General features: G+C 44.2%; 1 pseudogene; it reads left to right on the top strand.

Annotated features, from left to right (window-relative positions):
• The window catches only part of LOC124004381, an 82,938-nt pseudogene extending 63,289 nt beyond the window's left edge, over positions 1-19,649 (top strand).
• Positions 19,650-24,936: the final 5,287 nt, after the last annotated feature.

Genomic DNA, 24,936 nt, shown 5'->3' with positions numbered 1-24,936 from the left:
TCAGTCAATACTGGCCATAAAACTTAAGAATTTGCTAAATTAGAGTCAATTAAAGGCTGAAGCTGAACACAAACCAAAATATCTGGATTGATTAATATGCGCAATGCGGAGGCAAGCGTATCACACTGTCTGCCAACAGTAATGTAATGGACGGCCACATCGGGTAATTATGAAATTGCAATTCATTCAAAGCAGCCACCAGCCACAGAGGACAGATTAGGCTGTCAGCTTTCAGCCCCGGCTCTCTCTGCTGCAAGACTGACGTCACACGCATCTTGACTGTGCTGCATTGGGCCATCGTCACCACTGCAGCACCACAAAGCTGGAACCTTTTCTCTCTCTTTTTCTCTCTCTCTCTCTCTCTCTCTCTCTCTCTCTCTCTCTCTCTCTCTCTCTCTCTCTCTCTCTCTCTCTCTCTCTCTCTCTCTCTCTCTCTCTCTCTCTCTCTCTCTCTCTTTCCTCTCTCTCTTTCTCTCTCTCTCTCTTCCCTCTCTCTCTCTTCCCTCTCTCTCTCTCTCTCTCTCTCTCTCTCTCTCTCTCTCTCTCTCTCTCTCTCTCTCTCTCTCTCTCTCTCTCTCTCTCTCTCTCTCTCTCTCTCTCTCTCTCTCTCTCTCTCTCTCTCTCTCTCTCTCTCTCTCCTCTCTCTCTCCCTCTCTCTCTCTCCCTCTCTCTTCCCCCCCTCCTCCTCAGGTAGCCAAGTGGTTATAGTGTTGGGCCAGGAACGGAGGATTAGGTTAAATGCAGAAGACACATTTCAGTTGAAGGCATTCAGTTGTACAACTGACTAGTTATCGCCCCTTTCCGTTTCATTCTTGTCACTCTCAGTCCCTAAAATAGACCCTACCCACTGGGTACAGACATCAGTTCAACGTCTAGTTTTAATTTACATTCGGTTGAGTTGTCAACTAACGTGAAATCAATTTGGATTTACAAAATTCCCTTATGGTGATTACTTTTTCAAATCCAATCCATTTTCCATGTTGATTCAATGTCAACACATTTCATGTATTGGTTGAATTGACATGGATACGACATTGATTCAACCAGTTTTTTCCCAGCGGCTGCTTTTTTCTCCTTGTTCTGCCTCTTCATAAATCTTCATGTCTCTCCATCTCTCTTTCTCCCTGGCTTACTTCCTGTGTCTCTGTCTCCTCTGCATTTCTCTCTGTCCCTCATCCTCCCTCTTCTCTCCCCTCCCACCCCCTCTGTCCTCCATCATGTTGCCTGTAGGCTGTATAGTAGATCTGGCTGCTAGACCAGTTCTCTCTGGTTCCTCTGCCTTTGTTGCTTTATAGATAAAACATCAAAGCCCCATCCTGCTCAGAGAGAAAAGGAGTTCAGGGAAATTATCTTGTTCTCATTTTCTCTTTTCAATCTTTCCCATGCTTCTTATTCCCTCATTCATCTTAAATCCTACTTTTCATACTCTCTTTTCATAACCCTTCTCAGCCTATTCCAAACATCATGTACTATTTTATAACTATTCAGTTCTTCCCATGACTTCAATGACCCTAAATATTTCTCTTTCCTCCTTCCTTCTAGTCTCTTTCTTGACTTTCTCTGCTCTGTCCCCTCTTCGTGTCTCCCTGTCCGTCTCCCCTCTCTGTTGTCAACTCTGCTCTGTTGTAATTGATAGCTGACCTTCATTGATCCCACAAGACCCAAACACTGGGTCAGGAACAGAGCTTCAGAAGCAACGCTTTCCCTCAGAGAGGACCATCAAAGAGAGCAAAGGAGAGAGAGGGAGAATGCAAGAGAGATAAGGGGTTTATAATCTGAAAGAGAGCGGCAATGATGGAGAAAGTGGAGAGAGAGCATCAAGTGTTTCTCTCTGTCTGTCTCTTTGGAGCACATAGCTGTTGCTGAGTGCCGTCTTTACAACCCTCCATCTCTAATCTGTGGGTTTTGGGGAGCGGGAGCCTAAATAAGACCTTCCGAGGACTTGGCTTACACATGAAGGGCTATATGTGCATCTCTGTCATCGCCAATCAGGACTGGGGTTCTATGTATACCCCTGTCATCAGTAAATACTGCCTGGGGCTTAGGGAGGCATCCCTGACATGTCCCAGCAGCTCTCTAGCCTTGTTGATAACACCCTCACCCCCCCAGTGCCTCCAAGACCCAGCTCTCTTTATAGCCTTGTAGCTGTCTACACCCCCTCTAAAATGAAATAAAATCGAATGTGTCAGCCAGATAGCCACTCACAAAGTATCGACTACCGATCGTTGTTCATGGTGCTGAAATTGCAACATGTCTACGTGGCTGCATGCCTATCGAATCAATGTGTTTTTTTTGTAGTGCCAGGGCCTGTATGGCTTTGCTTTAGCTAATGGATACATGTTTATTGGTAGGAATAATTGGTCTTAATTTTCTCATGTTAAGCCTAACATTTCATGGTGATAATAATGTAATTACAGATTGCAGATTGTAACATTTATTTCCGATGCAACAGCATACTAATCAGCTACCATTTTTTTTTAAATATACAACTGTCCTGTATAGGCTACCTGAACCTGAATGACATGTGGTGCAGCGGTCTAAGGCACTGCATCTCAGTGTAAGAGGCATCACTACAGTCCCTTGTTCGAATCCAGGCTGTATCACATCCGGCTGTGATTGGGAGTCCCATAGAGCAACGCACAATTGGTCCGGGGTAGGCCGTCATTATAAATAAGAAATTGTTCTAAACTGATTTGACTAGTTAAATAAATATATTTTTTCTTTAAATGAGCTGTCCTCACGCTCTCTCCCAGTCTATCAATTCCAAATAATACAATCAGTCCACCCTCAAAACGTTAGCTTACTAGGGATTGTTTCATTGTGCAGTGTACTATCTATAGCAGGTATTCCCAAATGCGCAATGCCGTCGGGGGTACGCCAAATAAAAATGTTCAAACATTTATATATACAGTATATTTAAAGGTGCTATACATTTGGGTGAGTTTTTTTCTCTCACCTGAGTAGCCTCGTTTCACTGCCAAAAATAAGATTAAACCATCTAGTATTCAGCGAAACAACAACACAATGTCAAATACAGGTAGCCTAGTCAAATAATTAACATCCAGTCACATTAATGTGGCTCATGTTGGTATCTGTACTGATGGTGCAAAAGCCATGACAGGGAGACATAGTGGAGTGGCAACGCGCGTGCAAGCAGTTGCTCCCAAAGCCACTTGGGTCAAATAAAATAAAATAAAATGTTATTTGTCACATACACATGGTTAGCAGATGTTAATGCGAGTGTAGCGAAATGCTTGTGCTTCTAGTTCCGACAATGCAGTGATAACCAACAAGTAATCTAACTAACAATTCCAAAACTACTGTCTTATACACAGTGTAAGGGGATAAAGAATATGTACATAAGGATATATGAATGAGTGATGGTACAGAGCAGCATACAGTAGATGGTATTGAGTACAGTATATACATATGAGATGAGTATGTAGACAAAGTAAACAAAGTGGCATAGTTAAAGTGGCTAGTGATACATGTATTACATAAGGATGCAGTCGATAATGTAGAGTACAGTATATACATATGCATATGAGATGAATAATGTAGGGTAAGTAACATTATATAAGGTAGCATTGTTTAAAGTGGCTAGTGATATATTTACATCATTTCCCATCAATTCCCATTATTAGAGTGGCTGGAGTTGGGTCAGTGTCAATGACAGTGTGTTGGCAGCAGCCACTCAATGTTAGTGGTGGCTGTTTAACAGTCTGATGGCCTTGAGATAGAAGCTGTTTTTCAGTCTCTCGGTCCCAGCTTTGATGCACCTGTACTGACCTCGCCTTCTGGATGATGGCGGGGTGAACAGGCAGTGGCTCGGGTGGTTGATGTCCTTGATGATCTTTATGGCCTTCCTGTAACATCGGGTGGTGTAGGTGTCCTGGAGGGCAGGTAGTTTGCCCCCGGTGATGCGTTGTGCAGACCTAACTACCCTCTGGAGAGCCTTACGGTTGAGAGCGGAGCAGTTGCCGTACCAGGCGGTGATACAGCCCGCCAGGATGCTCTCGATTGTGCATCTGTAGAAGTTTGTGAGTGCTTTTGGTGACAAGCCGAATTTCTTCAGCCTCCTGAGGTTGAAGAGGCGCTGCTGCGCCTTCTTCACGACGCTGTCAGTGTGAGTGGACCAATTCAGTTTGTCTGTGATGTGTACGCCGAGGAACTTAAAACTTGCTACCCTCTCCACTACTGTTCCATCGATGTGGATAGGGGGGTGTTCCCTCTGCTGTTTCCTGAAGTCCACAATCATCTCCTTAGTTTTGTTGACGTTGAGTGTGAGGTTATTTTCCTGACACCACACTCCGAGGGCCCTCACCTCCTCCCTGTAGGCCGTCTCGTCGTTGTTGGTAATCAACCCTACCACTGTTGTGTCGTCCGCAGTGGGTACACTGCAGCATCCACCGAGAGGCTCTTGCTGCCAAGGGAATGCCTGACAGCTTGAAAGACGTTTTGGACACTACGGTGAAAATGGTTAACTTTGTTAAAGCAAGGCCCCTGAACTCTCGTGTATTTTTTGCACTATGCAATGATATGGGCAGCGACCATGTAACGCTTTTACAACATACAGGTTGTCAAGGGGCAAAGTATTGACACTTTCTTTTGAATTAGAGAAGAGCTTAACATTTTCTTTACTGACCATCATTTTCACTTCAAATCAAATCAAAGTTTATTTGTCACGTGCGCTGAATACAACAGGTACAGACCTTACAGTGAAATGCTTACTTACAGGCTCTAACCAATAAAAACAGTAAAAAGACAGTGAAAAACAGTAGCAAGGCTATAAAAGTAGCGAGGCTACATACAGACACTGGTTAGTCAGGCTGATTGAGGTAGTATGTACATGTAGATATGGTTAAAGTGACTATGCATATATGATGAATAGAGCAGTAGCAGTAGCGTAAAGAGGGGTTGGCGGGTGGCGGGACACAATGCAGATAGCCCGGTTAGCCAATGTGCAGGAGCACTGGTTGGTTGGGCCAATTGAGGTAGTATGTACATATGTACATGAATGTATAGTTAAAGTGACTGTGCATATATGATAAACAGAGAGTAGCAGCAGCGTAAAGAGGGGTTGGCGGGTGGCGGGACACAATGCAGATAGCCCGGTTAGCCAATGTGCAGGAGCACTGGTTGGTTGGGCCAATTGAGGTAGTATGTACATATGTACATGAATGTATAGTTAAAGTGACTGTGCATATATGATAAACAGAGAGTAGCAGCAGCATAAAAAGAGGGGTTGGGGGACACACACAATGCAAATAGTCCAGGTAGCGATTTGATTACCTGTTCAGGAGTCTTATGGCTTGGGGGTAAAAACTGTTGAGAAGCCTTTTTGTCCTAGACTTGGCACTCCGGTACCACTTGCCATGTGGTAGTAAAGAGAACAGTCTATGACTGGGGTGGCTGGTGTCTTTGACCATTTTTACGGCCTTCCTCTGACACCGCCTGGTGTAGAGGTCCTGGATGGCAGGCAGCTTAGCCCCAGTGATGTACTGGGCCATATGCACTACCCTCTGTAGTGCCTTGCGGTCGGAGGCCAAGCAATTGCCGTACCGGGCAGTGATGCAACCAGTCAGGATACTCTCGATGTTGTAGCTGTAGAACCTATTGAGGATCTCAGGACCCATGTCAAATCTTTTTAGTTTCCTGAGGGGTAATAGGCTTTGTCGTGCCCTCTTCACGACTGTTTTGGTATGTTTGGACCATTCTAGTTTGTTGTTGATGTGGACACCAAGGAACTTGAAGCTCTCAACCTGCTCCACTACAGCCCCATCGATGAGAATGGGGGCGTGCTCGGTCCTCCTTTTCCTGTAGTCCACAATAATCTCATTAGTCTTGGTTACATTGAGGGATAGGTTGTTATTCTGGCACCACATGGCCAGGTCTCTGACCTCCTCCCTATAGGCTGTAGACCGCTTGCATGATGTCGAGTTTCTCACACGACAGGCCTATCTGGGTGATGTTTTTTCTCACCTGAATGATCTGGATCTAGGATTACAGGGACTCTCCGCAACTATATTCAAGGAGCTCTTCTCTGTCTGTATTAACAAGGACAAAACACAGGTCTTTCCATCATTGTATGATTTTTTTTGTGTGCAAATGAACTCAAGCTTACGGACAATGTCAAACGTGATATAGCGAAGCACCTGAGTGAGTTGGGTGCACAATTACGCAGGTACTTCCCGAAACGAATGACACAAACGACTGGATTCCTTATCCCTTTCATGCCTTACCTCCAGTCTACTTACCGATATCTAAATAAGAGAGCCTCATCGAAATTGCAACAAGCCCGTCTGTGAAAATGTTATTTAATCAGAATCCAATGCCATATTTCTGGATTGGGCTGCACTCAGAGTTTCCTGCCTTGGCAAATCGTGCTGTTAAGACACTGATGCCCTTTGCAACAATGTACCTATGTGAGAGCGGATTCTCGGCCCTCACTAGCATGAAAACTAAATACAGGCACAGACTGTGTGTGGAAAAGGATTTAAGACTGAAACGCTCTCCAATAGAACCCAACATTGCAGATCTATGTGCATCCTTTCAAGCACACCCTTCTCATTAACCTGTGGTGAGTTATTCACAATTTTCAATGAACAAATAAGGTTTTATATGTAAGATGGTTAAATAAATAAATTATTGAGTATTATTACATTATTATTTGTGCCCTGATCCTATAAGAGCTCTTTGTCACTTCCCACAAGCCGGATCGTGACAAAAACTCACACTTATTCTTATTCTTATTCGGCTTGAGGATTAATTCAGCCAATATTTATTGTATAAATCAGCTGGTTTTGTTTGGCTAATTGCCTTCACAAAATATTTTAGGTAAATTAAATTAAACCAAATTAAATCCAACTTGAGAGACTCCCCTTATCTCCTGAAGTCTTCCTGAAGTCCTCCTGTGCAAATGTTTTCACCACAACCTGTAGGTTCACCCAGTCAACATTTCCCTGTGGGGCCCAGATGTTGCTGCCCAAGCTGCTTTCTTAAGACTTCTTCAGGATCAGTGTCCCTTCCACAGGACGGTTGAGCTAGCGTAGACTAATGCAATTAGCATGAGGTTGTAAGTAACAAGAACATTTCACAGGACATAGACATATCTGATATTGGCAGAAAGTTTAAATTCTTTTTAATCTAACTGCACATTCCAATTTACAGTAGCTATTACAGTGAAATAATTCCATGCTATTGTTTGAGGAGAGTGCACCATTTTGAACAGGAATACAATGGTTCATTGAATCAGTCTAAAACTGTGCACATACACTACTGCCAACTAGTGGCCAAAATCTAAACTGAACCTGGGCTGGAATAAATACATTATTGCCTTTCTCTTGCATTTCAAAGATGATGGCACAAAACAAATACAAAATAACTTTTTTCTTTCTTTGTATTATTTTTTACCAGATCTATTGTGTTATATTATCCTACATTCCTTTCACATTTCCACAAACTTCAAAGTGTTTCCTTTCAAATGGTATCAAGAAAATGTATATCCTTGCTTCAGGGCCTGAGCTACAGGCAGTTAGATTTGGGTATGTCATTTTAGGTGAACATTGAAATAAAGGGGTGTATCCTTAAGAGGATGAAAAAGCATGATTTTCTTTCAAATTAAAAAGTGTATTTATAGCACATCAAATGCACTGCAGGAACTCCAATTAAAGGGATAGTTCAACCAAATTACACATTGGTTCCCTTACCGTGTAAGCTGCCTTTTGACAAGGTATGACAGCAATCTATGCTTTGATTTTATTTACCTGGCCACTGTTTCCAAATGCTAACTTTTAAGAATTTGTAGCACAAATTCAATGCAAGTCAATGATAAAACATTAGTATTTTTCTTGTTTCGTGTCCAAATCATCCTAAATCAATAATACAATTCCAAAAAATGTGCATGTCAACAGTCAAGTTTTCAAGATAGAGCACATTCAGTACAGCAATGTTTCCTGGTCCTGGGGACCCAACGGGGTGCACTTTTTAGTTTTTACCTTAACACACACACTTATTCAACAAAACAACACATCATCAAGCCTTTTAATTAAAAATGGTACTGGATGACCAATGCGTTGTTCTTGAGAAATCAAATCATGCGTCTGGTTGCTTCGTCTATAGCTTAATAATTTGCACCATCACACTTTTTGCTCTGTACTGAATGTGCTCTCTTAAAAATGTGACTACTAACATGTAAGGTTTTTGGGATTGTATTAACAGAAAACTAATAAACAAAATGCTAAAAGAGAGTTTGAGTAAAATATCCCTTTAATATTACCTACCACCAGGGTTGGGGTCAATTACTTTTTAATTCAATTAATTTAGAAAGTAAACTGATATTCAAATTCATTATATATTTTTTATGTCATTGCCTCCTATGAGATGAAATTGGAAAATCAGTTTACTTCCTGAATTGAAACGGAATTGACCCCAACCCTGCCTACCACTCACAACTTATGCTCGATCGCCTCCATGTTCTGGAAGTATTCATAGGGAAATCAGCCCCCTCGGGATGTGCTGCTGTCACTGTGTTACCACCTCGCTACCACATTAGGCTGCTCAGCATTGCTCCATGTATACATTGGGTCTCGTTCATGTCCTTGAGTATGGTCAGTACCCGTGAGATTCTCTCTGGAATCTTTCGTCGAGTTCCTCCTTCGACTCCCTGACGGTATCTGGCTCATTCCTCGGCTCCCCCGACACCCCGTGTGCCCCCCCAAAAAATAAATTAGTGCTGTTTTTTGTGCTTTCCTTGTGGCCACGAACCCTGGCGTCATCGCTGTCCTCCCTTCTCTCCTTGCGTCTGCTTCCATGGCAGGCTTTCATGTCCTGCCAAGATTTCCTCCCAAGTCCAGTATATTTTCTCCTCGATCTCCTCCCAGGCCAAGGATGCCATCACGCTGTTTGGTCCTGGTGTGGTGGGATCTTCTGTCATGATAGTCGTTGGAAATATACTCGGACCACTGTTCAGCGTGATCTGGGTTCCACACCTTTATTTGTGAAACTTACAAAAACAATAAACAGCAAACGAAACGTGCCGCGAATGCAGTGCTCATAGGCAACTACACAGAAACAAGATACAACAAAACACATTGGGGAAATGGCTGCCTAAATATGATCCCTAATCAGAGACAATGATAAACAGCTGCCTCTGATTGGGAACCATACCAGGCCAACATAGGAACACCCCCCTAGTCACACCCCGACCTAACCAAAATAGAGAATATAAAGGCTCTCTATGGTCAGGACATGATTGTTGGTCCCATGTTTCACCAGCTGAAATAAAGTATCCCAGAAATGTTCCCTGCTCACAAAAAGCTTATTTCTCTCAAATTGTGCACAAATTTGTTTACATCCCTGTTTGTGAATATTTCTCCTTTGGTATTTGGTATTTAGTATTTTATTAGGATCCCCATTAGCTGTTGCAAAAACAGCAGCTACTCTTCCTGGGGTCCACACAAAACATGAAACATAATACAGAATTACATAATTCAGAACATCATTAGACAGGAACAGCTCAAGGACAGAACTACATACATTTGACAAGATAATCCATCCACTTGACAGGTGTGGCATATCAAAAAACTGATTAAACAGCATGATCATTACACAGGTGCACCTTGTGCTGGGGACAATGAAAGGCCACTCTAAAATGTGCAATTTTGTCACACAACACAATGCCACAGATGTCTCAAGTTTTGAGGCAGCGTAAAATTGACATGCTGACTGCAGGAATGTCCAGAGAATTTAATGTTAATTTCTCTACCATAAGCCGCCTGCAAAGTCGTTTTAGAGAATTTGACAGTACGTCCAACCTGCCTCACAACTGCAGACCATGTGTAACCATGCCAGCCCAAGACCCAAGACCTCCACATCCGGCTTCTTCACCGGCGGGATGCCGGAAACCAGCCACCCAGACAAGCTGATGAAACTGAGGAGTATTTCTGTCTGTAATAAAGCCCTTCTGTGGGGAAAAACTCATTCTGATTGGCTGGGCCTAGTTCCCCAGTGGGTGTGCCTGGCTCCAAAGTGGGTGGGCCTATGCCTTCCCAGGCCCACCCATGACTGCACCCCTTGATTGGACATGATTTGGAAAGGCACACACCTGTCTATGTAAGGCCCACAATTGACTGTGCATGTCAGAGCAAAAACCAAGCCATGAGGTTGAAGGAATTGTCCATAGAGCTCCGAGACAGGATTTTGTCAAGGCACAGATCTGGGGAAGGTCGCCGAGAACACAATGGCCTCCATCATTCTTAAATGAAAGAAGTTTGGAACCACCAAGACTCTTCCTAGAGCTAGCCGCTCTGCCAAACAGAGAATGGCCTTGGTCAGGGAGGTGACCAAGAACCCGATGGTCACTCTGACACAGCTCGAGTTCCTCTGTGGAGATGGGAGAACATTCCCAGATGGACAACCATCCCTGCCGCACTCCACCATTCAGGCCTTTATGGTAGAGTTTCCAGATGGAAGCCACTCCTCAGTAGAAGGCACATGACAGCCCGCTTGGAGTTTGCCAAAAGGCATCTAAAGACTCTCAGACCATGAGAAACAAGATTCTCTGGTCTGATGAAACTAAGATTGAAGTATTTTGCATGAATGCCAAGCGTCAAGTCTGGAGGAAACCTGGCACCATCCTACGGTGACGCATGGTGGTGGCTGCATCATGCTTTGGGGATGTTTATCAGAGGCAGGGACTGGGAGACTAGTCAGGATCGAGGCAAAGATGAACGGAGCGAAGTACAAAGGGAGATCCTTGTGGAAAACCTCCTCCAGAGCACCCAGGACCTCAGATTTGGGCGAAGGTTCACCTTCCAACAGGACAACAACCCTAAGCACACAGCCAAGACAACAGGAGTGGCTTTGGGACAAGTCTCTGAATGTCCTTGAATGACCCAGGCAGTGGTCGGACTTGAACCTGATCGAACATCTCTGGAAAAACCTAAAAAATAGCTGTTCAGCAACACTCCCCATCCAACCTGCCAGATCTTGAGAGGATCTGCAGAGAAGAATGGTTAGAAACTTCCCAAATACAGTTGTGCCAAGCTTGTAGCATCATACCCAAGAAGAGTCAATGCTATAATCGCTGCCAAAGCTGCTTCAACAAAGTACTGAGTAAAGGGTCCAAATACTCATGTAAATGTAGTATTTCCATACTACATTTAGTAAATTGGCAGAACTTTTCCAAACCTGTTTTTGCTTTGTCATTATGGGGTATTGTGTGTAGATTGATGAGGGACATTTAAAATATATATATATTTTAGAATAAGGCTGTAATGTGGAAAAAGTCAAGGGGTCTGAATACTTTCCGAAGGCACTGTATATTTGGGGTTCTGATGGGTTTTGACAGTTGAACTAAGCTTGAGGCATTTACAAGTAACATTATTCTAGAATCAATGGTTACATATGCTTCATTTACAACTCAAAAGATGAGCAACTGTAGATTGCCCCTTCATAACATTCTAATCCAACATGTTGATTGTACATTTGTTTTATAGAACATTGAAATAGTTCTCACATTGACGACAAACTACAGAGAGTGTGTGCTGCTCAGCTGCTGTGTGCTGTGCCATTTTGTTTTGAGGGAGGACAGTTATAAAAACTTCAGCTCTAATGACAGCGACAGGCAGAGCAGACATTGGGGATATCAGTGATAAAGGAATGGCAGATAAAGGCATAATTGATCTGCTGAACTGCTGAAGAGTGCTCTAGCCAGGCAGCCAGCCAGCCAGCCACAGGGACAGGAAGGTACAGAGTAGGGACAGGAAGGTACGGAGCAGGGACAGCACAGGGCTTATGTGACAGCCTAAAGCCATCTATTGAGAGATGTCCAGTCAACACTGTGGCTAGAGTTCACTCCACTGACATCACTGGGTCTCAATAAATAAGCCTGTGGATGACAGATATTGTACTAAACAGTAAAATAGGGCTTAGGACACAACCACAGTGTGAAAATGACAGCAAGGGTGTGAGTGGTGTCCCATAGCCATGCTAAGGCTGCTATTGGGGTGAGCGAATTATGTCACCTGTTACAGATTGGGTATCATTTTTTTCCCAATATACACAGATATCAGATTAGCATTTTGCTCAGGTATTTGGCCTCAGTATCAGAGAGGCAAGTTCAAGCTTCTCAGCTACAGTATATGAATTTGCTATGAAGTCTATGAACATTAGTACCTACTGTATGTGGATTATGATGTGAAATATCATGCCATCTCCTCCTCCTTGTTCTATTCTCAGAGCCAGGCAGAGGCCCACTATAAGGGGAACCGGCACGCACGGAGGGTAAAGGGCATCGAGACCTCCAAGACTCGCCCCAAGGAGGGTGACAAGCCGGCCGCTCCCCCCACTGCTTCCCCCACTCCACCAGGCCCCTCACCATCCAGCCCAGACCCTGACACCAGCAAACAGGGTGTGTGTGCTCTATATTGCACACGCATGCACATGTGTGCATGTGTGTGCGTTTGTATGTTTGTGTGTGCGTGTGTATATGTGTCTGTCTGTGTGTTAACCCACACAAAGACATAACCGAAACACACACACAGATGTTTCAGTCAGGGACAGCTGTTTAGTCAGAAGTCTGGCGTGAAACAGAATAGTGTTACAGGTGGATGCTAAGAGACGCTTCTGTCATAAATGACAAGGATCAGGTTCCCAGGCATCATTCCTTCAAATAGCAGGCTAGATGACCCTGTGCTACACACAGTGGTTAACCTAGAGTAACATTAAAAGTACTGTGCTGTACTACTGACCTTCTTTTCACTCTCTCCAACCTGAATAACCTGACATGACCCATGTGTCTCCCCCTACCCTGACTCACTCAGATGGGGGAGACAGATGTGTGGCCCCCTGGGGCAGAGTTCTGACCCAGTAGGGTCAGACAAACTACTATACTGGTGCTGCAGGAGCAGGACCACCATTATCGTCCTCGTCACATTATTATCTGGTGTGATCTACATAATATGGTTGAAAATGTTCCATTTACTATTGCTATCTGTTCTGTTCACAGGTGATTCCCACCCACATTCAAACAGCTCACCCATGACACCCAGCCCCATGTCTGTGCCAGACACCCCAGACACCCCCATGCAGTTCCCTGTGTGCCCACTCCTGCCCCCTCTGAGTACGCCCATGTCTACCACCTCCACCCCCTCCCCGGCCCTTGGTCCCCCCCAGGTGGACACCCCCATGGTGGGCCCCCCTGACACCGCGTCCCCAGTCCCCAGCCCCTCTTCAGGGGAGTCTGAGGAGGACAAAGCCAAGAAGATGCTCTACTGCTCACTGTGCAAAGTGGCCGTCAACTCCCTTCTCAGCTAGAGGCGCACAATAAAGGTAAGGCTCATTCCATCAAGAGAACTGATAACGCAATGTGTAATATTGTTGTCATTGAGAGTTCTGGCCTAGATAGATATTGCCATCTCGGAGGGAAAACTGTTTCCTATTGTGAAACAGATTATCCCGACAGTATTCCTGTAGGAAGTTCTATATTTTCAGCATGCTCAAATTTAGCCACACAAAGTGATACTTGAGCGTTTACAAACACAACATTTTATGTGTCTTCTAAACACCCTGATCTCTGAAATTGCCTCATAAAACTGCCAGCTTACCAGAATATGGCTGTTATGTTTACGGATGAACAGTTCATAAAACTTTATGTATACAGAGTCAAATAACTAGTTACACATGTAGTCATTTGGGCTTTCCCTATGTTATGTAAACACACTGGGGAGATTCCACATTTGTAGAAGTGTGAGCCCAGCTAACAATTCTAGGGAGAGAAAACACTTTTATAATGTTACCCGTAATGTTCACTTGGTAGAGCACGGTGCTTGCAATGCCAGGGTTGTGGGTTGGATTCCCAAGGGGGATCAGTATGAAATGTATGCACTCACTACTGTAAGTCGCTCTGGATAAGAGCGTATGTACAAATGTAATTGTCCCTTAGTGTTTGAGTGACCAGTTCTCTGTTAGTTAGACCATTATAGCATTCTGAATTTTTTGTTGTTGCCTGTTTTGGTGAACAACGTCAAGCAGAACTTATCTAGAACATAGTTAAAAGGTTCTCAGATTATACAATATTAATGTTATAGACCTGTTTCATGGGAATGTTTCAAGAACATTCCTATTTCCAGTTTTCTTAGGGTTGGGAGAATATTCCATCAATGTCACATCAAACATGCACAGGGGCCCAGGTTTGCAGAGCAGACAGAAGTTGGCTTCACCTGCTTTTCTTTTGCATGTCACACTTCTGCCACATGGCGGCAACTGTGGGGGTGAGCAACTCCTTGCGTGTCACAGGGGCATACAGGAGGTCAGCTTTTTCTTTGCCTGTTAAGCTGGACAAGTCAAGTGCCCTTTCTCCCACCACCACTAGGCTCCTGGCGCGACCACAGCCTTGGATGGCATCACGTGAGGCCCGTAGGTTTAGATCCATAATCATGCATAGTACTGCATCTCATCCCAACCGTCCTGATTCAGGGTCCCCGAATTCAGTCGCTTCCTCCGATCCTCCAGTGACTTTGCCTGGTAAGCCAACAATAAAGTGGTCATGTTAAGTGCTGTGATTGATAAGGCCGAGGCTTTGTACTTCCTATGGAAAATGGAGGCAGAAAAACGTTCAGTCCAGGGAGGGAAGTGCCCGTACTACTAGCAGCGCCTCGTGTGGGGTGGAGATGGTCAGCCATTGACGGATCCACCATGAGAAGGTTGCAAAACCCAGATTCTTCCAGATTGTCATTGCTCGGGAAGCCCCTAGCCAGGATATTGCTGGTAAGGGGCTTATCCCATTATCTCTCTGAGGCCATTTGTGACTGCGGGAATGAGCTGCTTAGAGGGGGATATGCTGGATGGGAGTCTTTTCCCATCATATAAGCCCCACAAAGGAGCTTGCCCGTCTATATCAAGTCTGGCCACAGCTCGCTTGCAAACGTTGGGGAGGCTATACTCCAAAAGGAATTCATCAGCTCCAGTCAGACAGTGAGGGGAGGGAATCGAGGCTATCCATAACCTCGCCCAAGCTGGGGTCGGTAGTGGGGGTTGAGCCGCTTGTTGTAAAAACAACGTGTAAGCGCTGGCCTTTAGTTAGGCGTTAGCTAGCTAGTAGAGACTAAAGCTAGCTGGGATGTGTGGGAACACTACAGCCGTGAGGATAGTGGTGTGTTAGCTAGCTAGCAGCTACACATGCTAAGGCAAGCTGTAGCTAGCCCTGTGTGGCAGTTAAGACTTTGGGTAAGTGTTTCTAGTTAATACCAACAAGTGTAGGTTTGAACTAGATGTGAGAAAAGTGATAGCAATAGTACTGTGTTGCAGGTTGTAATGCTGGTGTGGTTGGCAGCCCTTTTAGCAAGCTAGCCAGGTTAGCTTAAGCGTTGGGACGAGAGCTAGCCCTTTGTTAGGGTGGTTAGCTTGCTTTGCAGCTAGGTAGCCAGGTTAGCTTAAGCCTTGTGGCGGGAACAAGACCTTTGTGTGGTTAGCTAGCTTTGCAACTAGTTAGCCAATTTAGCTAAAAGGTTAGTGTGTGCTAACTTAGGCAGCGGAAGCCTTGCGACGAGGGCTAACCGAGCCTCCATAACTAGCCATGTGGAGCTAGCTAGGCGGAATTCTACTCGAAACGAAAACCTTTCGATCGGTACTCAACTATCAACAGGAGCTGAAGTTCTACGTTTGGCAGTGTAAACCTCACGTTCTGAGAACATTAAGTAGGAAACCAGGAATTTAGTCAAGTTGAAGAGAGCTTATTGTGACTTCAATCACTTCCGCAAGGAAGAGTGGCGAGAATGACCAGTTGGCGGGCGGTGGCTCGCTTTATGGAGGAGAGGGGCTCATCTCATTCACCACTTGACCTGTCTGTCTCCAACAGATGGTGTGTGATTGGTTCATTTGCCCAGGCATATCCCAAAGTGAGACATCAACACTCGTTTTTGAAATATAACCATGTTCTGGTGATGGGCGTATACTCTATATATACAGAAGTATGTGGACACCCTTTCAAATTAGTGGATTCAGCTATTTCAGCCGTACCCGTTGCTGACAGGTGTATAACATCGAGCATGCAGTCAGACTAACGTTGGCAGTAGAATGACTTGTACTGAAGTGCTCAGTGACTTTCAATGTGGCACCATCATTAGGATGCCACCTTTCCAACAAGTCAGTTCGTAAAATTTCTGCCCTGCTAGAGCTGCCCCGTACAACTGTAAGTGCTGTTATTGTGAAGTGGAAAAGGCTAGGAGCAACAACGGCTCAGCCGTAAAGTGGTAGACCACACAAGCTCATAGAATGGGACAGCCGAGCATTGAACTGTGTAACGAGTAAAAAAATCACCTGTCCTCGGTTGTAACACTCATTATCAGCTTCCAAAGGGCCTCTGGAAACAACGTCAGCACAATAACTGTATGTCGGGAGCTTCATGAAATGGGTTTCCATGGCCGAGCAGCCGCACACAAACCTAAGATCACCATGCGCAATGCCAAGTGTCGGCTGGAGTGGTATTAAGCTCGCCACAATTGGACTCTGGAGCAGTGGAAACGTGTTCTCTGGAGTGATGAATCACACTTCTCCATCTGGCAATCCGACGGACAAATCTGGGTTTGGCGGATGCCAGGAGAACGCTACCTGCCCCAATGCATAGTGCCAACTGTAAAGTTTGGCAGAGGAGAAATAATGGTCTAGGGCTGTTTTTTATGTTTCAGGCCCCTTAGTTTGAGTGAAGGGAAATCTTAATGCTACATCATACAATGACATGACATTCTAGACAAATCTGTGCTTCCAACTTTGGGGAAACAGTTTGAGGAAGGCCCTTTCCTGTTTCAGCATGACAATGCCTCTGTGCACAAAGTGAGGTCCATACAGAAATGGTTTGTCGAGATTGGTGTGGTAGAACTTGACTAGCCTGCATAGAGCCCTGATCTCAACCCCATTGAAAACCTTTGGGATGAATTGGAACGCTGACTACGAGCCAGGCCTAATCGCCCAACATCAGTGCCCGACCGCACTAATGCTCTTGTGTCTGAATGGATTTAAGTCCCACGCAATCTTCCAACATCTAGTGGAAAGCCTTCCCAGAAGAGTGAAGGCTGTTATGGTAGCAAAGGGGGGACCAACTCCATATTAATGCCCATGATTTTGGAATGAGATGTTCGATGAGCAGGTGTCCACATACTTTTGGTCTTGTCGTGTACATCAGGAAAGAAACAGTATAGCAGGGGGGAGGATGAAGAGAGAAAAGGAGAGTAGAATTGGGTGAGATGAAGTATTTAACTGGACTGAGAAAAAAGAGATGTTAATTTTTTTAAGAGACAAAAGGGGGTGAACAGGGACTGAATGTGAAATGACAGTGAACAATAGGAATGGGGGGAATGGTTTTGTGCTCCATGACCAGATAGAATAGAGGAGGATATTGGCTACCAAAACTGCTGAATAATCCTGAACATTTTTGGCTGTGTCACTACAGCTCTCTCGTGGCGAGTCAATGTCACCACACTTTCTGACTCAATATACTTCGGCCTTATTATGGCCAAATACAATGTGATCTTGTTCACCCCAAATAACCTGGGGACTAGGTTAATTACAATGATAGCCACAAACAAATTATGGTTTAGGGAACATACAAATACAAATATGCGACCATAAAAAGATCACACAAAAAATAACTAAATTCTCACCTGGCTGCTGGGTGACCTAGTGCGGCTGAACGCTCCTAAATAGTTCAAAGGTCAGGGTAGCTTATTCCATATTACAATCATTCAGTCCCCTAATTTCTTAATAGTACAAAAAATACATGAAATATCAACGTTTTGATATTAACAAGAACATCATGAAATGTGAGCCTGAATTAGACTACTCTCCGATGGCATCTATAGGATAAATTAACACAAAAAAATGTACAAACAAAGCACTCTCTCCATGGATGACAGGTACCAAACACAAAACAATCCTGGAGGCAAGGAGTGGGCTGGGCCCCATCAAGGCGTACCCTCGGCTGGGCCCTAACCCCAGCCCCGAGCAGGCAGGGGGGCTGCCCTCGGACCCCAACACTCAGGAACGCACCTTCCACTGTGAGATCTGCAACGTGAGGGTGAATTCTGAGCTGCAGCTCAAACAGGTGAGTGAGTGGCCACCATGACCACTGCTCCAGAGTGAAGTTTCCCCTAGGTACAGATCTAGGATCAGCTGCCCCTCCCCAAATCCAAACCTTAACAATTAGTGGAGAAAATGCTAAACTGACTACAGTTCAGCATTTAGAGGCAACTTTACACCTATACTTTTCATCTTCTCTTGTTCTCCAGCATATATCCAGTCGAAGGCATCGGGATGGAGTCGCTGGGAAGCCAAATCCCCTCCTCAGCCGGCACAAGAAGCGCACAGACTTTGTGGTAATGATCCAATTATTTTTGTAGGCTATAGCAATACTTTCAATGCCTTTAATCATTCATTCATAATTAAGTAATTTAGCACTGGATTGCCAAATAGACAGCATACCCTTTCTCTGCCTCTTCTTTCTCATTTCTCATTCTGACCTTTACACTGTTTCTCTCTCTGGATCTCACAGTCTTCTTTGACCTTCTCTAAGGACCTTCCAAAAACTCTGGGCCATGGACTGTTTCCCAACCCCCTGGCTGTTGCTGCGGCGATGGCAGCCGCTGCCTCCTCAAATCAGCTGGCTCAGCTGCGTGCCCCTCGTCCTATTTCTCACCCTCAGAACTACCACCCCCACCACCACCTCCTACAGAGCACACTACAGGGCACGCACCTCAGCCTCCTACGGCCCGCCCCTGGGCCTATGCGCACCACCCATGGGCCAATCCTCTTCTCCCCTTATTGACGGTGGTGGGACGGGGGCCAATCAGGAAGAAGCACACTGTGAAGTAAACAGGGAAAACCATTGATAGATAATCAACAGATGATAAAACTGAAACATTTGATGGAGGAAAGACTATGCCTGTCCCTCTCCACCTTTCTTCATTCGACAACTTCCAAAGCAAAGGATTGACGGCTTGCAGTCGTTTTAAAGAGGAAGGATGCATGACAGACTCTGATGGACTTTCTGTACATGCTCTCCCTCCTTCAATCCTCCTCCCACATTTAGTTGACTCTGAGATACGTATAGCAAAAAAAATGTATAGGTCAAACTATACAAACTATGGCTGACTCAGTAAACTGAGCTCTGTTCTGTTTCCTGTTTCCAGCACATCTCTGTAGTTTTGGTTCAGTGCTCACCCACCCAAAGCCATCTGCTATATAAGTCCATAATATAAATAAAAAGCACACTAGGTTAGACACAGTAGCTGCCTCTGCTCTTAGTAATGTTTCATCATTCATAGTACAGTAGAACCAATAGTGCATTACTGCAAAACCCTGTTGGGGTGTTCAATAACCAAACCCCTGTTGGGGTGTTCAATAATCAAAGTGCAGTACCTACCTACCCCACTCTGTAGTTCCAGGTTCTAGATTAGGTGCCTGCTCTGCAGATCAAGGCACAAGGTACTGTATGTTTCCAGGTACTAGATATATGTTCTAGTGTTGTGGATGATAGCAGTTAGTCTATATATCCTTTGTTGTCAGATCAGGTGAGAGAGAGAGAGAGAGAGAGAGAGAGAGAGAGAGAGAGAGAGAGAGAGAGAGAGAGAGAGAGAGAGAGAGAGAGAGAGAGAGAGAGAGAGAGAGAGAGAGAGAGAGAGAGAGAGAAAGAAGGCTTCTAAACCCCACTGTGATTCAATGGAGAAATGTGTAGTGAATGCATCAAGATTGAGGGAAATGTTTTTAAGAAATCACAATAAGAAATTTGAATAATGAATTAAGTTCCAATGGACTTAAACCATTTAACTGTTGTTTTCCTAGCAGACCTCCACTTTCAGTCTTATTGTCTGTAAGAAGACAGAGGGAAAGTGAAAGTGGGACATTGTTATGTGCCTGAATCAAATCACATCCAATTTTATTTGTCACATGCGCCGAATACAACTTGTGTAGACTTTACCGTGAAATGCTTGCGTACGAGACCTTCCCAACAATGCAGAGTTTCAAAATAGAATAGTAACAAAAGAAGAAGAAAAATTCACAATAACTAATACAGTAAGTACCAGATCAATATGCAGAGGTACGAGGTATTTGAGGTAGATACAGTGCATTCAGAAAGCATTCAGACAGCATCACTTATTCCACATGTTGTTTCGTTACAGCCTTATTCTAAAATTGATCAAATAAAAAAAATCCTCATCAATTTACATAAAATACTCCATTAATGACAAAGCAAAAAATGTTTTTTTTTAGAAATTTCAATTGTATTACAAATAAAAAACTGAAATGCCTTATTTACAGTTGAAGTCAAAAGTTTACATACACCTTAGCCAAATACATTTAAACTCAGTTTTTCACAATTCCTGAAATTTAATCCTAGTAAATATTCCCCGCCTTAGGTCAGTTAGGATCACTACTTTATTTTAAGAATGTGAAATGTCAGAATAATAGTAGAGAGAATTATTTATTTCAACTTTTATTTCTTTCATCACATCCTCAGTGGGTCAGAAGTCTACATACACTCAATTAGTATTTGGTAGCACTGCCTTTAAATTGTTTAACTTGGGTCAAATTTTTCAGGTAGCCTTCCACAAGCTTCCCACAATAAGTTGGCTGAATTCTGGCCCATTCCTCCTGACAGAGTTGGTGTAACTAAGACAGGTTTGTAGGCCTCCTGGCTCGCACACACTTTTTCAGTTCTGCCCACAAATGTTTCATAGGATGAGGTCAGGGCTTTGTGATGGCCACTCCAATACCATGGTTTTGTTGTCCTTAAGCCATTTTGCCAAAACTTTGGAAGTATGCTTGGGGTCATTGTCCATTTGGAAGACTAATTTGTGACCAAGCTTTAACTGATGTCTTGAGATGTTGCTTCAATATCTACACATAATTTTACTTCCTCATGATGCCATCTATTTTGTGAAGTGCACCAGTCCCTCCTGCAGCAAAGCACCCTCACAACATAATGCTGCCACCCCCGTAATTCACGGTTGGGATGGTGTTCTTCGGCTTGCAAGCTCCCCCTTTTTCCTCCAAACATAACAATGGTCATTATGGCCAAATCGTTCTATTTTGGTTTCATCAGACCAGAGGACATTTCTCCAAAGAGTACAATCTTTGTCCCCTTGTGCTGCTGCAAACCGTAGTCTGTTTTTTTTAAATGGTGGTTTTGAAGCAGTGGCTTCTTCCTTGCTGAGCGGCCTTTCAGGTTATGTCGATATAGGACTCATTTTTCAAGCTGTTTAAAGGCACAGTCAACTTAGTTTACAGTCGTGGCCAAAAGTTTCGAGAATGACACAAACATTCATTTCCACAAAGTTTGCTGCTTCAGTGTCTTTATATATTTTTGTCAGATGTTACTATGGAATACTGAAGTATAATTACAAGCATTTCATAGGTGTCAAAGGCTTTTATTGACAATTACAAGAAGTTGATGCAAATAGCCAATATTTTCAGTGTTGACTCTTGTTTTCAAGACCTCTGCAATCAGCACTGGCATGCTGTCAATTAACTTCTAGGCCATATCCTGGCTGATGGCAGCCCATTCTTGCATAATCAATGCTTTGAGTTTGTCAGAATTGGTGGGTTTTTGTTTGTCCACCCGCCTCTTGAAGATTGACCACAAGTTCTCAATGGGATTAAGGTCTGGGGAGTTTCCTGGTCATGGACCCAAAATATCAATGTTTTGTTCCACGAGCCACTTAGTTATCACTTTTGCCTTATGGCAAGGTGCTCCATCATGCTGGAAAAGGCATTGTTCGTCACCAAACTGTTACTGGATGGTTGGGAGAAGTTGCTCTCGGAGGATCTGTTGGTACCATTCTTTATTCATGACTGTGTTCTTAGGCAAAATTGTGAGTAAGCCCACTCCCTTGGCTGAGAAGCAATCCCACACATGAATGGTCTCAGGATGCTTTACTGTTGGCATGACACAGGACTGATGGTAGCGCTCACCTTGTCTTCTCCAGACAAGCTTTTTTCCGGATGCCCCAAACAATCGGAAAGGGGATTCATCAGAGAAAATAACTTTACCCCAGTCCTTAGCAGTCCAATCCCTGTACCTTTTGCAGAATATCAGTCTGTCCCTGATGTTTTTCCTGGAGAGAAGTGGCTTTTTTGTTGCCCTTCTTGACACCAGGCCATCCTCCAAAATTCTTCGCCTCACTGTGCGTGCAGATGCACTCACACCTGCTTGCTGCCATTCCTGAGCAAGCTCTGTAATGGTGGTGCCCCGATCCCGCAGCTGAATCAACTTTAGGAGACGGTCCTGGCGCTTGGTGGACTTTCTTGGGCACCCTGAAGCCTTCTTCACAACAATTGAATCGCTCTCCTTGAAGTTCTTGATGATCCAATAAATGGTTGATTTAGGTGCAATCTTACTGGCAGCAATATCCGTGACTGTGAAGCCCTTCTTGTGAAAAGCAATGATGACGGCACGTGTTTTCTTGCAGGTAACCATGGTTGACAGAGGAAGAACAATGATTCATAGCACCACCCTCCTTTTGAAGCTTCCAGTCTGTTATTCAAACTCAATCAGCATGATAGAGTGATCTCCAGCCTTGTCCTCGTCACCACTCACATCTGTGTTAACGAGATAATCACTGACATGTTGTCAGCTGGTCCTTTTGTGGCAGGGCTGAAATGCAGTGGAAATGTTTTTGGGGGATGCAGTTCATTTGCATGGCAAAGAGGGACTTTGCAATTCATCTGATCACTATTCCTAACATTCTGGAGTATATGCAAATTGCCATCATACAAGCTGAGGCAGCAGACTTTGTGAAAATTAATATGTGTGTCATTCTCAAAGATTTTGGTCATGACTGTATGTGCTGTACTTCTAACCCACTGGATTTATGATACAGTGAATGATAAGTGAAATAATCTGTCTGTAAACAATTGTTGGAAAAATTACTTATGTCATGCACAAAGTAGATGTCCTACAAATTATAATTTGTTTACAAGAAATTTGTGGAGTGGTTTCAAAAATCTTCAGACTTCACCTGTACATATGCATTCAGACCCTATGCTATGAGGCTCGGAATTGAGCTCAGGTGCATCTTGTTTCCATTGATCATCCTTGAGATGTTTCTACAAGGTGATTTGAGTCCAGCTGTGGTAAATGCAATTGATTGGATATGACTTGGAAAGGCACACACCTGTCTATATAAGGTCCTACAGTTGGCAATGCATGTCAGAGCAAAAATCAAGCCACGAGGTCGAAGGAATTGTCCGTAGAGCACCGAGACAGGATTATGTCAAGGCACCTATCCGGGGAAGGGTAACAAAACATTTACGCAGCATTGAAGGTCTCCAACAACACAGTGGCTTCCATCATTCTTAAATGGAAAAAGTTTGGAACCACCAAGACTCTTCCTAGAGCTGGCCGCCCCAGGCGCATGCACGCTGGCACGGTCGCCATAAGGTGTTTCCTCCGACACATTGGTGTGGCTGGCTTCCAGGTTAAGCGGGCATTGTGTCAAGAGGCAGTGCGGCTTGGTTGGGTCGTGTTTCGGGGGACGCATGGCTCTCGACCTTCGCCTCTCCCGTATCCGTATGGGAGTTGCAAAGATGAGACAAGACTGTAACTACCAATTGGATACCATGAAATTGGGGAGAAAAAAAGGGGTAAAAGTAAAAAATATATATATATATATTTGAAAAAGATTTTTAAAAGAACTGGCCGCCAGGCCAAACTGAGCAACCTGGCGGAAAAGGTCCTTGGTCAAGGAGGTAACCAAGATCCCGATGGTCACTCTGACAGAGATCCAGAGTTCCTCTATGGAGATGGGAGAACCTTCCTGAAGGACAACCATCCCTGCAGCACTCCACCAATCAGGCCTTCATGGTAGAGTCATCAAATGGAAGCCTCTCCTCAGTAAAAGGCACATGACAGCCTGCTTGGAGTTTGCCAAAAGGAACCTAAAGGACTCTCAGACCATGAGAAACAAGATTCTCTGGTCTGATGAATCCAACTCTTTGGCCTGAATACCAAGCGTCACGTCTGGAAAAAACCTAGGGTGAAGCATGGTGGTGGCAGCATCATGCTGTGAGGATGTTTTTCAGCAGCAGGGACTGGGAGAATAGTCAGGATTGAGGGAAAGACAAATGGAGAAAAGTACAGAGAGATCCTTGATGAAAACCTTCTCCAGAGCACCCAGGACCTCAAACTAGTGCAAAGGTTCACCTTTGAACAGGACAATGACCCTAAGCACACAGCCAAGACAGTGCAGGAGTGGCTTCGGGACAAGTCTCTGAATGTCCTTGAATGGCCCAGCCAGAGCCTGGAATTGAACCCGATCAAATATCTCTGGAGAGACCTGAAAATAGCTGTGCAGCAATGCTCCCCATTCAACCTGACAGAGCTTGAGAGGATCTGCAGAGAAGAATGGGAGAAACCCCCCAAATACAGGTGTGCCAAGCTTGTAGCGACATACCCAAGACTCGAGGCTGTAATCGCTGCCAAAGGTGTTGAATAAAAGGTCTGAATACTTATGTAAATGTGATATTTCCTGGGGGGGTTAAAAGCTTGTTTTTGATTTGACATGATTGGGTATTGTGTGCAGAAACAAAAACGATTGAATCCGTTTTGAGAATAAGCCTGTAACCTAACAAACTGTGGAAAAAGCCAAGGGGTCTGAATACTTTCCAAATGCACTGTATGTACATGAAGGCAGGCTATAGTGACTAGGCATGAGGATAGATAATAGTAAGAGTAAAATAAAGAACAGAGTATCAGCAGAAAATGATGAGTGTAAAACTTTGTGAGTGTGCGTGTGTATGTGTGTTTGTGCTGTGTGTATGTAGTGTATGCGAATGTATGTGAGTCCCTCTTAAGAGACTGGCCAATTTGGAACTGTTACAAGGAGTCAATTGGTTTGTTTGAGCATTCCTCCAGTTTCTGCCCTTACCTTATTCATTTGTATG

This window comes from Oncorhynchus gorbuscha, linkage group LG18 (genome assembly GCF_021184085.1).
Source record: "Oncorhynchus gorbuscha isolate QuinsamMale2020 ecotype Even-year linkage group LG18, OgorEven_v1.0, whole genome shotgun sequence".
Classification (NCBI taxonomy): Eukaryota; Metazoa; Chordata; class Actinopteri; order Salmoniformes; family Salmonidae; genus Oncorhynchus; species Oncorhynchus gorbuscha.
This window is presented reverse-complemented; position numbering and strand designations above follow the sequence as displayed.